Here is an 18,269-nt window from a genome sequence, read left to right as displayed (position 1 = left end):
TATTCCAGAGACTGCAGAGACCGGAGCTGCTCCAACTAGGGTGTAGGGACTCCTGCGCTCCTGACCCCACCGGTGCCCAGGGTGAGTGCACTCTCCTAAAGCGCTCCCACGTGGATGACCGGAGACATCCGCGTGCGTGACCCCCCCCCATAGACTGCAGAGACAGGAGCCGCTCCAACTGGAGTGTAGGGACTCCTGCGCTCCTGACCCCGCCGGCGCCCAGGGTGAGTGCACTCTCCTAAAGCGCTCCCACGTGGACGACCGGAGACATCCGCATGCGTGACCCCCCCCCCCATAGACTGCAGAGACAGGAGCCGCTCCAACTGGAGTGTAGGGACTCCTGCGCTCCTGACCCCGCCGGCGCCCAGGGTGAGTGCACTCTCCTAAAGCACTCCCATGTGGACGACTGGAGACATCTGCATCCGCCACCTTGCACGCGACCCCTCCCCCCATAGACTGCAGAGACAGGAGCCACTCCAACTGGGTTGTAGGGACTCCTGCACTCCTGACCCCACCGGCGACCAGGGTGAGTGCACTCTCCTAAAGCGCTCCGACGTGGACGACCGGAGACAGCCGCGTCCACCACCTTGCGCGCGACCCCCCCCCCAATAGACTGCAGAGACCAGAGCTGCTCCAACTAGGGTGTAGGAACTCCTGCGCTCCTGACCCCGCCCCCACCGGCGCCCAGGGTGAGTGCACTCTCCTAAGGCGCTCCCACGTGGGCACTCGGAGAACACCGCACAGGCCAGCTTGTTGGCACAGAGACCACACCACCCGTTGCCTCAATTTCCAGGCCCCAGAGTTCACCCCACCCGACCCGAGCGTAGACAGAGGAGGGCATTCCCTAGTACTTAGTGGGCCGGAGTCACCTGCCCTGTTGGGACAGGCGGGACGAATAGACTGGGTGAGCTTGGACCTGCCCCCTGGACCTTTAGGTAACCTACAGCAACCTAGCCCCGAGTCCCAGAGTGGAGCTGAGACCCCCCAAGGGCTGAGAGCAGCTACCGGGAGGGCTGGACTGAGGGAATTTCTTCCGGCGGAAACTCAGAGGAGCAGAGCTTCATTGACCCCCAGATAAGGGAGGGAACAGAGAGTCAGGCTCAACAGCACCCGCAACCAGTGTGGCCAGGAGCAGAACTACACCTGCTGACAGGATTAAAGAGGAAGACTGACTTCCAGGTGGTAGAGGAGTGGAGAAAGAGCTAGGCTCAACAGTGCCCCCCACCACTGTGGTCAGGAAAGGGCCAGTACTAGCTGCCAACAAAAGGGCAAAACAACTAACTGGGCCACATAAAGAGCACAGGAAGAACCAAACCTCAGCGAGTTCACCCAAAAGTACCTCTAGAACGACCCTCAGGGAGGGAACCCACTCCCACACCACAGGGGATCAAAACAGGGGAAAATTAGAAGCACAGCACTCTAAAACACACCATTAAATACAAAGAAATATGCATAAATCAAGGAGAACCCTAATATCTGGAGATATGGTGACAAAACCTTGCAAGTTTCCAAGTCCACCAAAAAGCACAGATCCATGCGAAGAAGACCTAAAAGCAGCCATGAAGAAGGAAATGCAAGAATTAATAAAAGAAATGAGAGAAACCCTAGCTACCGAGTATAAGAAATCTATGGATGAAAGAATCAGCCAAATTAAAGAAGAAATGTTAAAGAACATGAGAGATTCCATACAAAAAGAAGTGAAGGAATTAAAAGACAAAGTAACAAGCCTTACAAGCAGAAACACAGAATTGGAGAAACACATTGAAGAACTCGAAGGAAAACTGCAAACAAAAAATGATCAAGAAACCAACAAAGAAATAAAAGGCAAAGCACTAGAAGGAAAAGTCCAGTATCTAATAAACAAGGACAAAAGAAACAATCTAAGAATTGTGGGTATACCAGAAGGAGAGGAAATAGGGAAAGGGGAAGAACAAGTAGTCAGAGAGATAATAGCGGAGAACTTTCCCACCCTCTGGAAGGAAACTTCAATGCCAATACAGGAAGTAAAAAGAGTTCCTAATAAGATAGACCCTAATAAACAAACACCAAGACATATGGTAATCCAATTGGCAAAAAACAAAGAGAAAGAGGAACTCCTTAAAGCAATAAGGAAGAAAAGAAACCTCAAGTACCAAGGTAGGGACATAAGAATCAAACCAGATCTCCCATTCAAAATAATTCAAGCAAGAAGAGTGGAATGGATTATTTAAACGACTGAATGAAAGAAATTTCCAACCTAGGGTCCAATACCCAGCAAAACTTACATTCATATGGGAGGATAGACTAAAAACATTCTCAAACAAGAACGAACTTGAACTATTTGTGCAAACAAAACCGATCCTAAACGACTTACTCAGAGATGAATTACACAATCCAAACCCCCGATTGTAACAAAAACCACCCTACACAACACAACTACACAACAATCCTCTCTCTCAATAATCTCCCTAAATGTTAATGGACTAAACTCTCCAATTAAAAGACACATAGTAGAGAACTGGATTAGGAAAAATAAACCGGACTTCTGCTGTCTGCAAGAAACACACCTACAGAAGCAGGATAAGCACAGGCTTAGAATAAAAGGATGGAAAGTAATTATTCAGGCCAATGGAAAACAAAAAAGAGCAGGGACAGCCATTCTTATATCAGACCAAATTGCATTCAACATCAAGAAAGTGATCAGAGACAAAGAGGGTCACTACTTACTGATCAGGGGAACATTAGATCAAGAAACACTAACCCTGGTCAATATCTATGCACCTAATGTAGAGTCAGCAAAATATGTGAGGCAACTACTGGCAAACCTGGAGAAACATATGAAGGGAAATGTGATAAAAGCAGGGGACCTGAATACTCCACTATCACCACTAGACAGATCCACCAAACAGAAAAATAGCAAAGAAATAAGAGCTCTGAATGAAAAATTAGATGATTTAGGGCTAATAGACTTATATAGAGCCCTCCATTCCCAGAAAGCAGAATACACATTCTTCTCAAGCCCACATGGAACCTTCTCCAGAATAGACCATGTCTTAGGATACAAAGCCAACCTATATAAGACCACAAAGGTAAGGATCATTAGAAGTACCCTCTCAGATCACTATGCAACAGAACTCAAAATTGAGGTCAAGAAGAAGCAATGGAGAAAAACTAATACCTGGAGATTAAACAACATACTGCTCAACAACAGCTGGATCAAAGAACAACTCAAGGAAGAAATAAAAATATTCCTTGAGACAAATGACAATGAAGAGACAACATGTCAAAATTTATGGGACACAGCAAAAGCAGTAATTAGGGGGAAACTCATAGCAATACAGGCCTATGTCAAGAAACAGGAAAATAACAAAACCAACAGTTTAAAAGATCACCTCAAAGAATTGGAACAACAGCAACAGAGAAATCCAACCACATCCAGAAGGCAAGAAATAATAAAAACCAGAGCAGAAATAAACAACATAGAAACTAAGAAAACAATACAAAAAATCAATGAGACCAGGAGTTGGTTTTTCGAAAAAATAAACAAGATAGACAAACCACTGGCAAAACTCACCAAAAAATAGGGAAAACACTCAAATCAGTAGGATTACAAATGAAAGGGGCGATATTACAACAGAACCCCAAGAAATACAACATATCATGAGATCATATTATGAACAACTATACTCAACTAGGCTAGAGAACCCAGTAGAAATCGATAGATTCTTGGAAAAACACCCTCTTCCAAGACTGGAAAAGGAAGATCTAGAAATCATAAACAGACCAATCACCTCAGAGGAATTGAAGATGTAATTAAAAAACTCCCTAAGAACAAAAGCCCTGGCCCAGATGGATTTACAGGTGAATTCTATCAAGCATTTCAAGAAGAGTTACTACCACTTTTCCATAGGCTCTTCCAAACCATAGAAAAAAACAGGTATTCTCCCCAACTCCTTTTATGAGGCTAATATCACACTCATTCCCAAAGACGGCAAAGACACTACCAAAAAAGAAAACTACAGACCAATCTCACTAATGAACATAGATGCAAAGATACTAAATAAAATATTAGCAAACCAAATCCAGCACTTCATCAAAAAGATCATACATCACGATCAAGTGGGTTTCATCCCAGAAATACAAGGTTGGTTCAATATACGCAAATCAATTAACATAATACACCACATCAACAACATAAAAGACAAAACCCACATGATCATATCAGTCGATTCAGAGAAGGCGTTTGACAAAATCCAACATCCTTTCATGTTAAAGACACTCACCAAAATAGGGTTAGAAGGAACCTTCCTCAAAATAATTACAGCTATATATGAAAAGCCTACAGCCAACATTATACTTAATGGTGAGAAACTAGAAGCATTCCCACTAAGATCAGAAACTAGGCAAGGCTGTCCACTCTCTCCACTCTTATTCAATATAACCTTAGAAGTCCTAGCAATAGCAATTCGACAAGAATTCAAAGGAATTCAAATTGGGAAAGAGGAACACAAGCTATCTCTATTTGCTGACGATATGATGATATACATCGAAAACCCTAAAGAGTCCACAGTAAAAGTCCTAGAAACAATTAACCAATACAGCAAAGTGGCTGGTTACAAAGTCAATACACAAAAGACAGTAGCGTTTCTATATACAAACAATGAAGTTGAGGAGAGAGAGATTAAATATACAATTCCATTTAAGATAGTATCAAAAAATATCAAGTACCTAGGAATCAACCTTACAAGAGAAGTGAAAGACCTATACCAGGGAAACTTCAAAACACTTCAGAAAGAAATTGAAGACGATCTAAAGAAATGGAAGAACATCCCATGCACATGGATAGGTAGAATTAACATAATCAAAATGACTATCCTACCCAAACTCCTATATAGATTTAATGCAATCCCTATCCAAATCCAGACACAATTCTTAAAAGAATTAGAACAATCATTCACAAAATTTATCTGGAACCACAAAAGACCCAGGATAGCCAAACAAATACAGAAAAACAAGAAGCTGAGAGGCATCTCCTTACCTAACTTGAAACTATACTATAAAGCCATAGTAATCAAAACAGCATGGTACTGGAACAGAGACAGGACCTCAGACCAGTGGGTCAGAACAGAATTTCCAGACATAAACCCCCAGGTATATAGCCAACTAATATTTGATAAAAGAGGCAAGAATCTGAAATGGAACAAAGAAAGCCTATTCAACAAATGGTGTTGGTACAATTGGAAAACCACATGTACGAAAGTGAAAACCAACCCATACCTTACTCCTTATACAAAAAATCAACTCAAAATGGATCAAATACCTTGAAATCAGACCCGAATCCATAAAGTTTATCGAGAATGAAATAGGCAGAACACTCGAAGACCTATTTATCAAAAAGGTCTTTGAGAATGGAGCACCAATGGCAAGAACGTTAGCATCAAATATAAACAAATGGGACAACATCAAACTAAAAAGCTTCTGCATGGCAAAAGAACCCCTATTTAACGCAAGAAGACAGCTAACAGAATGGGAAAAAATCTTTTCACTCGACATATCAGATAAAGGGCTGATATCTAGAACATACAAAGCACTCAGAAAGCTGAGCCCCCCCCAAAACCAAATAAAGATATAAAAAATGGGGAGATAAAATGAATAGACACTTCTCTGAGGAAGACAGAAGGATGGCCAACAAACACATGAAAACATGCTCACGTTCACTCATCATCAGGGAGATCCAAATCAAGACAACAATGAGATACCACCTTACTCCAGTGAGGATGGCTCACATCAAAAATAATGGAAACAACCTTTGTTGGCGGGGATGCGGTATAAAAGGAACTCTCATCCACTGCTGGTGGGAATGCCCCCTAGTCCAACACCTATGGAGGAATGTCTGGAGAGTGCTCAAAGAACTCAGAACTGAGCTGCCATTTGACCCAGCAATTGCTCTCCTAGGCATATACCCACAAGATGGAAGGACATTCATTCCAAAATACGTATGCACCCCACTATTTATCGCAGCACTCAGTATAATAGCCAAATCTTGGAACCAACCTAGATGTCCAACAACAGATGAATGGATCATTAAGATGTGGTACATATACACAATGGAATATTACACGGCAGTTAGAAATGATACAATCACAGACTTTGCAGCAACGTGGATGGACCTAGATCATGTTATGTTAAACGAAGTAAGTCAGAAGACAAAAGATAAACACAGAATGGTAGCACTATTCTGAAACACCTAGAACATATATTTTATACACAACTAATACCTAACAATCATATAACAGGGTTTAACAGGGTAGAAACTCCGAACACTGTAATAGTCAACATATACGTGGGAGCAGTGTCCAAAATACATGAAAAAGGAACAACGCAAACTCTTGACTGCACATTATACCACAAAGAAAACAGCAACAACAGAAACAGCAACATAGAGAGAACAGGTATGTAATCAGACTCCTACAATAAAGGCCCACAATAATCCCTTAGAGATCGTAAACAGGAACACAAGTGTAGAACACCACGGGAAATCACGGACTGCAATGGCAACATACCATAACACTATGTTTTAATCCCTTTACCTTACTATATTTTAAATAACCTCTCAGCTTTTCTGCCCCCAGGCACCCTTAGATACAAAGGGCAGACAAACTAAGATGGCAACTCGGGATACCACATGAGATACCATACCTTGCTTGCACTATGAGAAGGCCACGAGAAAACTCTTTAACATACACTTTATCTCTAGGTTAAACCTTCTTTTAGGAATTGAAGCAGTTGACCAGTCAGACCACCAAAGCAGTACCTGCGATGTACAGATTTAAACTACAGGCTCTAGTCATCGAACACATTCAACCAAACCACCATTCCCTTGCTATTCTCTCCTTTCTTCTCACTACTTTTTTGTTGTTGTTGTTGTTTTTGTTTTTTTGTTTTTTTTTCTCTTCTATTCTTTTCTTTACTTTTTTTCCTTTCTCTTCTCCCTTTCTTTCTACAGTATTTTCTCTTTTCTCTTCCTTCATACCCCTCCCATATACCTTCCCCTTCCTCCCCTCCGGAAATCCAACTATCCCTTCACCCCTCAATCCCATCCAGATCTCCCACCATATTAAAACTCCCCACCCTCAGTCCTTAATCTATTAGGCATCAAGATCGACCTCCTACCCAACGAACCAGTACCCAGCACCCAGGCGAGGGGACACCCAGCCAAACCTACACCTCGTCTCCTGCAAGAAAAGACAGCCAACTCCCCTGCGGACTCATGCTGCAAGACCCTCCCTACCAACTCCCCCTAACGTGGACTGTTTCTTGAAACCGGACTTAGGTCCAATAGTATCCCCAATGCAAGAACTCTTCCAAGACCTCCCTGCCGCAAATTTTTACCAATCTGAAGGTCAGGGGGTGTGATTGGAAGATGCCTGGGAACCCACACACCACAAAAAAAAACCCCAAAAGACAATGGGAAAAACTGTACTTCCAACATAAGCATAAGACCTGTAATACACCACCTCTTTACCTGTTCTCCCCCAAATGTAAAGTAGTCTATTGCACCACTTTGGTCCTTTAAAAACTTCGCTAACTCATTTTATTTCTTTTTTTTTAATTTATTTATTTTTTTAAATGTTTGCCCTATATATACATTTGCGTGCACATACATTTTTATTTCCTTTTTTTAAATCGTTTTTGGGTATGTGACCTATTTCTGTTATCCACTCTGTCCACCCCCAAATACACTGACAATATAATGTAGCACCACTTCCCCCTGCAAAGGCACACTAAGTAAAGGGGAAATCTTACATATAAAAAAAAGAGCTCTTATCTACTAGAGATAGGAACTCATAGTTGTTTACAATACAGGGATATCTCCTACCTTGAAAATATGTCATGTGGAATCAACTTAGACCTCAGGTGATTAGATACCATTCATCCAGCCTTGAACCCTGGATCCCAGACATAGAAATGGCACAGCTCCTCACAACAGCTGCAAGAAACAAACTCCATCTGGGACAGCCTTAATACTGTGGGTCAACAATAAGGGCCAGCTCTAACATGATATTCCGACAATGAGGAAAATGTGAACAACTTGACCTTAGAGCAGTTTAGCCTACCTTACCAGCTAACGACAAGACAAAACCAGAAGACGTGGCACCCTTTGGTAGGTCCAAAAGCCAAGATCGTGATTTACAGATGACTGGCTGCTAGAACCACGACCAGACTGTATACATCTTGGGACCAATAAAAAAGCCCTTGTCTAGGGTTTGAACTAAGACCTGCACAATAAGCATGATCTCCAGTTCCAAAGGTCCGGCAGAGACAATTGTAACGGAAAGGGGCTTCTGGAAGCACAAAGGAAGACGCTATCCTAAATGCCATCCTAGGTTCAGTGCAAAGACCAAGATCACCAACCACAGAAGATGGATTAAAATGACACTGAGGTAACAGAACCTATAGATTCACAAAGACTGACTTCACCATAAGTCCCACCTCAGGATCTGTACAGATACTGAGACCTCTAAACACAGAGCTCTGATTGTATCACCCTGGACAGAGCAGAAGTCTTCCACACACCAAAAAAAAAAAAATACCACCGGGAGAGTAATGATCCTGAGCAAAGTCTAGAGCTGATCCCATGACAGTATACTCCCAAGGATGGAGAAACCCCATAACTCATAGGGCAAGTGAATTCCTTTGCGAATTACCCCAATATTTACTGTGCCAGGGCAGGAGGGAAAAAAACAAAAATACAAAAAACACAAAACCTCAGTTATTTTTTTATAAATATATCTTACCTTCATTTATTATTGTTATTATTATTTTTATTTACCTAGCTATTTCGGTCGATTTCTCTGTTTGGATGTGACTATTGAAATTGTTGTCCCCAATTATTCTTATTTTTTTTCTCTTCCTTTCTTTTCTTTCGTTATGTGCTACGCCATGTTTCTTATTTCAAGACCACCGCATGTTTGTTTGTTTGTTTTTGTTTGTTTTTTGTTTGTTTTGTATTTTATTTGTTTTTTGTGGTGCTTATCGATATAGCTAGAGTCCTCACTGGATACTTGACACTTCTTTTGGTACTGGTGGAGTGTTTCACCTTCTTTTTCTCCTTCATTTTCCAAATCGATGATGAGAGCCTCTAGAAGGATTCTGCCCATTTTTGGGGTATTAGACTCTTACCCCAGTTTATTTATTTTCTCTTTTTCGGGCAAAACCACGCAACTTGAACTAGCTAGCCCTGCCTCCACTTAGAGGGGAAAATAAGGGAGGCATCAAGACCAAACTGATGCAAGACTACTAAGTAGTAGGTTAGATACAGAGGGGACCACATATTCTAGCCGCCCTGAGGGGGAGGGAAGAGGAAATGGGAGGTAGGACAAAATGGAGGTGTAGGGAGGACATTCTGGTGATGGGAATCCCCCCTGCTTTTATGTAAATATGTACCTAAAATGTTATTGTCAACAAAATGTAAGTCACTATGATCAAAATAAAAATTATATTTAAAAAAATGTGTATTCCGAATTCAGCATCATGAAAAAATATGTGAAAAAAATGGCATTGAATTGACATTTCTGACTTGGGAACCTGGAATTATGACATAGAGGGAAGAAATTTGTTGTCTACATTTTTGAGTAAAACAGGCAAATGTAATGTCAAAATCATGTTCAATGTCATATAGGTTTGGAAAACCTTGTCAATACTGAATTTAGCATCATGAATTATGAAGTCACGGTCGTGGCCTAGAATTGACGTTTCTGATTTCAGAACCTGGAATTATGACCTTTGAGACAAAAAATTTGTTGTCTACATTTTCGACAAAACAGAGGCATGTGATGTCAAAAATCATGTCTCATGTTCACACAAGTTCGGAAAAAAATTTCCATTCCGAATTCAGCATCATGAAATAATGCGTGAAAAAAAATGGCATTGAATTGACATTTCTGACTTCAGAATCTGGAATTATGAGCATGGAGACAAGAAATTTGTTGTCTACATTTTCGACAAAAACAGACAACTATGATGTCAAAACTTATGTTTCATGGTCACAGAGGTTAGGAAAAATATGTCTATTCCGAATTCAGCATCATGAAATAATGCGTGAAAAAAATTTCATTGAATTGACATTTCTGACTTCAGAACCTGGAATTATGACCTTAGGGAAAGAAATTTGTTTCTACATTTTGGACCAAAACAGGCAAATGTAAATATCAAAATCATGTCTCAATGTCATATAGGTTCGGAAAAACTTGTACATTCCGCATTCAGCATCATAAATTACGAAGTCAAGGTCATGGCCTAGAATTCACGTTTCTGACTTCAGTACCTGGAATTCTGACCGTTGAGGCAAGAAATATTTTGTGTACATTTTTGTGCAAAACAGGCAACTGTGATGTCAACATCATAGCTTATGGTCACACAAGTTCGAAAAAACATTTCCATTCTGAATTCAGCATCATGAAATAATACGTTTAAAAAATGGCTTTGAATTGACACTTCTGACTTCAGAACCAGGAATTATGACCTTTGAGACAAGAAATTTGTTGTCTACATTTTCGACAAAAACAGACACCTATGATGTCAAAACATGTCTCATGGTCACAGAGGTTAGGAAAAATGTCTATTCCGAATTCAGCATCATAAAATAATGCGTGAAAAAAATTTTATTGAATGACACATCTGACTTCAGAACATGGACCTTAGAGGCAAGAAATTTGTTGTCTACATTTTGGAAGCAAAACAGGCAAATGTAATGTCAAAACCATGTCTCAATGTCACATAGGTTCGGAAAAACTTGTAAATTCCGATTTCAGCATCATGAATTTCGAAGTCACGGTCGTGGCCTAGAATTGACGTTTCTGACTTCAGAACCTGGAATTCTGACCATTGAGGAAGAAATAGTTGTCTACATTTTTGTGTAAAACAGGCAAATATTATGTCAAAATGATAGCTCATGGTTACACGAGTTCGAAAAAAATGTCCATTCCATATTCAGCATCATGAAATTATACGTGAAAAAATGGCATAGAATTGACATTTCTGACTTCAGAACCTGGAGTTATGACCACAGAGGCAAGAAATATTTTGTCTACATTTTTGTGCAAAACAGGCAAATGTGATATCATAATCATAGCTCATGGTCACACAAGTTCGAAAAAAATGTCTATTCCGAATTCAGCGTCATGAAAAAATACGTGAAAAAAATGAGCATTGAATTGACATTTCTGACTTCAGAACCTGGAATTATGACACAGAGGGAAGAAATTTGTTGTTTACATTTTCGAGTATAACAGGCAAATGTAATGTCAAAATCATGTTTTAATGTCACATAGGTTTGGTCATGTTTTAATGTCACATAGGTTTGGTAAACCTTGTAAATACTGAATTCAGCATCAGGAATTACGAAGTCATGGTCGTGGCCTAGAATTGACATTTCTGAGTTCAGAACCTGGAATTATGATTTTAAAGGCAAGAAATATTTTGTCTACATTTTTGTGCAAAACAGGCAAATGTGATGTCAAAATCTTAGTTCAAGTTCACACAACGTTGGATAAACATGTCCATTACGAATTCAGCATCATGATATAATATGTGAAAATAATGTTATTGAATTGACATTGCTGACTTCAGAACCTGGAATTACGACCTTTGAGACAGGAAATTTGTTGTCTACATTTTCGACAAAAACAGATACCTGTGATGTCAAAACTCATTTCTCAAGGTCACAAAGTTCGAAAAAATATGTCTATTTGGAATTCAGCATCATGAAATAATACGTGAAAAAAATGGCATTGAATTGACATTTCTGACTTTGCAACCTGGAATTATGACCTTAGAGGCAAGAAATTTGTTGTCTACATTTTGGACCAAAACAGTCAAATGTAATGTCAAAATCATGTCTCAATGTCGCACAGGTTCGGAAAAACTTGTACATTCTGAATTCAGCATCATGAATTACAACGTCATGGTCATGGCCTAGAATTACATTTCTGTCTTCACAACCTGGAATCCTGACCGTTGAGGCAAGAAATATTTTGTCTACATTTTTCTGCAAAACAATCAAATGTAATGTCAAAATCATAGCTCATGGTCACACAAGTTCGAAAAACATGTCCATGCCGAATTCAGCATCATGAAATAATACGTGAAAAAAAATGGCATTGAATTGACATTTCTGACTTCAGAACCTGGAAATATGACCTTAGAGGCAAGAAATTTGTCTACATTTTCAGGCAAAGGTAAATGTCAAAATCATGTCTCAATGTCATATAATTTCGAAAAACTTGTACATTCCTAATTCAGCACCATGAATTACGAAGTCATGGTCATGGCCTAGAATTGACGTTTCTGATTTCAGAACCTGAAATTATGACCTTTGAGACAAGAAATTTGTTGTCTACATTTTCGACAAAACAAGAGACATGTGATGTCAAAAATCATCTCTCATGTTCACACAAGTTCGGATAAACATTTCCATTCCGAATTCAGCATCAATAAATAATACGTCAAAAACATGGCATTGAATGGACATTTCTGACTTCAGAACCTGGAATTATGACATTTGAGACAAGAAATTTGTTGTCTACATTTTCGACAAAAACAAACACGTGTGATTTCAAAAATCTTATCTCATAATCACAGAGGATCAGAAAAATATGTCTAGTCCGAATTCAGCATCATGTAATAATACTTGAAAAAAATGTCATTGAATTGACATTTCTGACTTTGGAACCTGGAAATAAGACCTTAGAGGCAAGAAATTTGTTGTCTACATTTTGGACCTGAACAGTCAAATGTAATGTCAAAATCATGTCTCAATGTCACATAGGTTCGGAAAAGCTTGTACATTCCGAATTCAACATCATGAATTACAAAGTCACGGTCATGGCCTAGAATTGATATTTCTGTCTTCACAACCTGGAATCCTGACCATTGAGGCAAGAAATATTTTGTCTACATTTTTGTGCAAAACAGGCAAATGTCATGTCAAAATCATAGCTCATGGTCACACAAGTTCGGAAAAACATGTCCATTCCGAATTCAGCATCATGAAATAATAAGTGTAAAAAATGGCATTGAATTGACACTTTTGACTTCAGAACCTGGAATTATGACCATGGAGACAAGAAATTTGTTGTCTACATTTCGACAAAAACAGACACATGTGATGTCAAAAATCATGACTCAACGTCACAGAGGTTCGTATAAATATGTCTATTTCGAATTTAGCATCATGAAATAATACATGTAAGAAATGGCATTGAATTGACACTTCTGACTTCAGAACCTGGAATTATGACCATGGAGACAAGAAATTTGTTGTCTATATTTTCGACAAAAACAGACACGTGATGTCAAAAATCATGACTCAAGGTCACAGAGTTGCGGATATATATGTCTATTTCGAATTTAGAATCATGAAATAATACGTGAAAAAAATGGCATTGAACTGACATTTCTGACTTCAGACCCTGGAATAATGACCATTGTGGCAAGAAATATTGTGTCTACGTTTTCGTGCAAAACAGGGAAATGTGATGTCAAAATTATGGCGCAGGTCTTACAGGTTTGGAAAAATATGTCCATTCTGAATTCAGCATCATGAAATAATACGTGTAAAAAATGGCATTGAATGACACTTCTGACTTCAGAACCTGGAATTATGACCTTTCAGACAGGGAATTTGTTGTTTACATTTTCGACAAAAACAGACACCTGTAATGTACAAAATCATTCTCATGGTCACACAGGTTCGGAAATATATGTCTATTCTGAATTCAGAATCATGAAATAATATGTGAAAAAAAATGGCATTGAATTGACATTTCTGACTTCACAACCTGGAATTATGACCTTTGAGACAGAAAATTTGTTGTCTACATTTTAGACAAAAACAGACACCTGTGATGTCAAAACTCATTTCTCATGGTCACAGAGGTTCGGAAAAGTAAGACTATTCCAAATTCAGCATCATGAAATAATACGTGAAAAAAATGGCACTGAATTGACATTTCTGACTTCAGAACCTGGAATTATGACCTCAGAGGAAAGAAATTTGTTTCTACATTTTGGACCAAAACAGGCAAATGTAATGTCAAAGTAATGTCTCAATGTCACATAGGTTCGGAAAAACTTGGACATTCCGAAATCAGAATCAGGAATTACGAGTCACGGTCATGGCGTAGAATTACATTTCTGTCTTCACAACCTGGAATCCTGACCACTGAGGCAAGAAATATTTTGTTTACATATTTGTGAAAACAGGCAAATCTGATGTCAAAAGCATAGCTCATGGTCACACATGTTTGGAAAAACATGTCCATTCCAAATTCAGCATCATGAAATAATACGTTCGGAAAAACATGTCAAAATCATAGCTCATGGTCACACCAGTTCGGAAACACATGTACATTCCTAATTCAGAATCATGAAATAATACGTGAAAATAATGGTATTGAATTGACATAGCTGACTTCAGAACCTGGAATTATGACCTTTGAGACAGGAAATTTGTTGTCTACATTTTCAACAAAAACAGACATCTGTGATGTCCAAAATCATGTCTCATGGTCACAGAGGTTCGGAAAAATAGGTCTATTCCAAATTCAGCATCATGAAATAAAATGTGAAAAAAATGGCATTAAATTGACATTTCTGACTTCGGAACCTGGAAATATGACCGTTGTGGCAAGAAATATTGTGTCTACATTTTCGAGCAAAACAGGGAAATGTGATGTCAAAATCATGCCCCAGCTCTCACAGGTTTGGAAAAATATGTCCATTCTGAATTCAGCATCATGAAATAATACGTGTAAAAAATGGCATTGAATGACACTTCTGATTTCAGAACCTGGAATTATGGTCTTTCAGACAGGAATTTGTTGTTTACATTTTCGACAAAAACAGACACCTGTGATGTACAAAATCATGTCTCATGATCACAGAGATTCGGAAATATATGTCTATTCTGAATTCAGCATCATGAAATAATATGTGAAAAAAATGGCATTGAATTGACATTTCTGACTTCAGAACCTGGAATTATGACCATAGAGGAAGAAATAATTGTGCAAAACAGGCAAATGTTATGTCAAAATCATAGCTCATGGTCACACAAGTTCGAAAAACATGTCCATTCTGTATTCAGCATCATGAAATAATATGTGAAAAAAATGGCATTGAAATGACATTTCTGACTTTGGAACCTAGAATTATGACCTTAGAGGCAAGAAATTTGTTGTGTATATTTTGGATCAGAACAGTCAAATGTAATGTCAAAATCATGTGTCAATGTCACATAGGTTTGGAAAAACTTGTAAATTCCGAATTCAGCATCATGAATTACGAAGTCACGGTCATGGCCTAGAATTGACATTTCTGTCTTCACAACTTGGAATCATGACCACAGAGGCAAGAAATATTTTGTCTACATTTCTGTGCAAAACAGGCAAATGTGATGTCAAAATCATGGCTCATGGTCACACAAGTTCGGAAAAATATTTCCATTCCAAATTCAGCATCATGAAATAATACGTGTAAAAAATGGCATTGAATTGACACTTCTGACTTCAGAACTTGGAATTATGACCATGAAGACAAGAAATTTGTTGTCTACGTTTTCGACAAAGACACATGTGATGTCAAAAATCATGACTCAAGGTCACGGAGGTTCGGAAAAATAGGTCTATTTCGAATTCAGCATCATGAAATAATACGTGAAAAAAAAGGCATTGAATTAACATTTCTGACTTCGGAACCTGGAAATATGACTGTTGTGGCAAGAAATATTGTGTCTACATTTTCGTGCAAAACAGGGAAATGTGATGTCAAAATCATGCCCCAGGTCTCACAGGTTTGGAAAAATATGTCCATTCTGAATTCAGCATCATGAAATAATACGTGTAAAAAATGGCATTGAATGACATTTCTGAGTTCAGAACCTGGAATTATGACCTTTCAAACAAGGAATTTGTTGTTTACATTTTTGACAAAAATAGACATCTGTGATGTCAAAAATCATGACTCAAGGTCACAGAGGTTCGGAAAAATATGTCTATTCCGAATTTAGCATCATGAATTACGAAGTCAGAGTCAGGCCTAGAATTAATGTTTCTGACTTCAGAACCTGGAATTCTGACTATTGAGGCAAGAAATATTTTGTCTACATTTTGGACCAAAACAGGCAAATGTGATGTCAAAATCATAGCTCAAGGTCACCCAAGTTCGGAAAAACGTGTCCATTCCAAATTCAGCATCATGATATAATACGTGAAAAAAATGGCATTGAATTGATATTTATGACTTCGGAACCTGGAAATATGACCTTAGAGGCAAGACATTTGATGTCTACATTTTGGACCAAAACAGGCAAATGTGATGTCAAAATTATAGCTAATGGTCACACAAGTTCCGAAAAATGTCTATTCCGAATTCAGCATCATAAAATTATACGTGAAAAAAATGGCATTGAATTGACATTTCTGACTTTGGAACCTGGAATTATGACCTTACAGGAAAGAAATTTGTTGTCTACATTTTGGACCAAAACACGCAAATGTAAACGTCAAAATCATTTCTCAATATCATATAGGTTTGGAAAAACTTGTACACTCCGAATTCAGCATCATGAATTACGAAGTCAAGGTCATGGCCTAGAATTGACTTTTCTGACTTCAGAACCTGGAATTCTGACCGTTGAGGAAAGAAATATTTTGTCTACATTTTTTTGCAAAATAGTTAAAGGTGATGTCAAAATCATAGCTCTTGGTCACACAAGTTCGGAAATATATGTTTATTCCGAATTCAGCATCATGAAAAAATACGTGTAAAAATGGCATTGAATTGACACTTCTGACTTCAGAACCTAGAATAACCTTTGAGGCAAGAAATTTGTTGCCTACATTTTCGAAAAAACAGACACATGTGATGTCAAAACTCATGTCTCAAGGTCACAGAGGTTCGGATAAATATGTCTATTTTGAATTCAGCATCCTGAAATAATACGTGAAAAAAATGGCATTGAATTGACATTTCTGACTTCAGAACCTGAAATTATGACCTTAGAGGCAAGAAATTTGTTGTCTACATTTTGGACCAAAACAGGCAAATGTAATGTCAAAACCATGTTTTAATGCCACATATATTTGGAAAAACTTGTACATTCCGAATTCAGCATCATGAATTACAAAGTCATGGTCATGGCCTAGAAATGACGTTTCTGACTTCAGAACCTGGAATTCTGACTGTTGAGGTAAGAAATATTTTGTCTATATTTTTGTGCAAAATAGGCAAATGTGATGTCAAAATCATGCCTCAAGTCACACAGGTTTGGAAAAATGTGTCCATTCTAAATTCAGTATCATGAAATAATACGTGAAAAAAATGGCATTGATTTTGACATTTCTGACTTCGGAACCTGGAATTATGACCTTAGAGGCAAGAAATTTGTTGTCTACATTTTGGACCAAAACAGGCAAATGAAATGTCAAAATCATGTCTCAATGTCACATAGGTTCGGAAAAACTTTCTGTTCCGTATTCAGCATTGTGAAATAATATGTGAAAAATATGGAATTGAAATAAGATTTCTGACTTCATTATCTGGAATTTTTACCTTTTAGACAAGAAATTTATTGTCTACATTTTCGACAGAAACAGAGAAATATTATGTCAAAATCATGTCTCATGCTCACACAGGTTCGGAAAAACATGTTCATTCTGATTTTAGCATCATGAACTATAAAGTCATGGTCATCGTGTAGAATCGACATTTCTCATTTCAGAACCTGGAATTTTGACCTTAAAAGCAAGAAATGTGTTGTATACATTTTTAACCAAAACAGGCAAATGTGATGTCAAAATCATGCCTCATGGTCACACAGGTTCAGAAAACTATGTCCATTCTGTATTCAACCTCATGAAATATGACGTGAAACTCATGACCTAGAATTGACCTTTCTGACTTCTGATCTTGGAATTATGACCATTGAGGCAAGAAATTTTTTGTCTACATTTTTGAGAAAAATTGGCAAATGTGATATCAAAATCATGTGTCATGGTCATACAGACTCGGAAAAATATGTCCATTACGAATTCAGAATCATTAATTATGACGTTAAATTCATGGCCTTCAATTGACATTTCTGACTTAGTGGCTGGAAATTTTTTGCATACATTTTTGAGAAAAACAGGCATATATGATGTCAAAATTATGTCTCATGTGCACACAGGTTTGCAAAAACATGTCCATTCCGAATTAAGCATCATGAAATAATACGTAAAAATAATGGC

This window comes from Suncus etruscus, chromosome 2 (assembly GCF_024139225.1).
Source record: "Suncus etruscus isolate mSunEtr1 chromosome 2, mSunEtr1.pri.cur, whole genome shotgun sequence".
Taxonomy (NCBI): Eukaryota; Metazoa; Chordata; class Mammalia; order Eulipotyphla; family Soricidae; genus Suncus; species Suncus etruscus.
The sequence above is the reverse complement of the archived record's forward strand: the minus strand, read 5'-3'. Positions refer to the sequence as shown.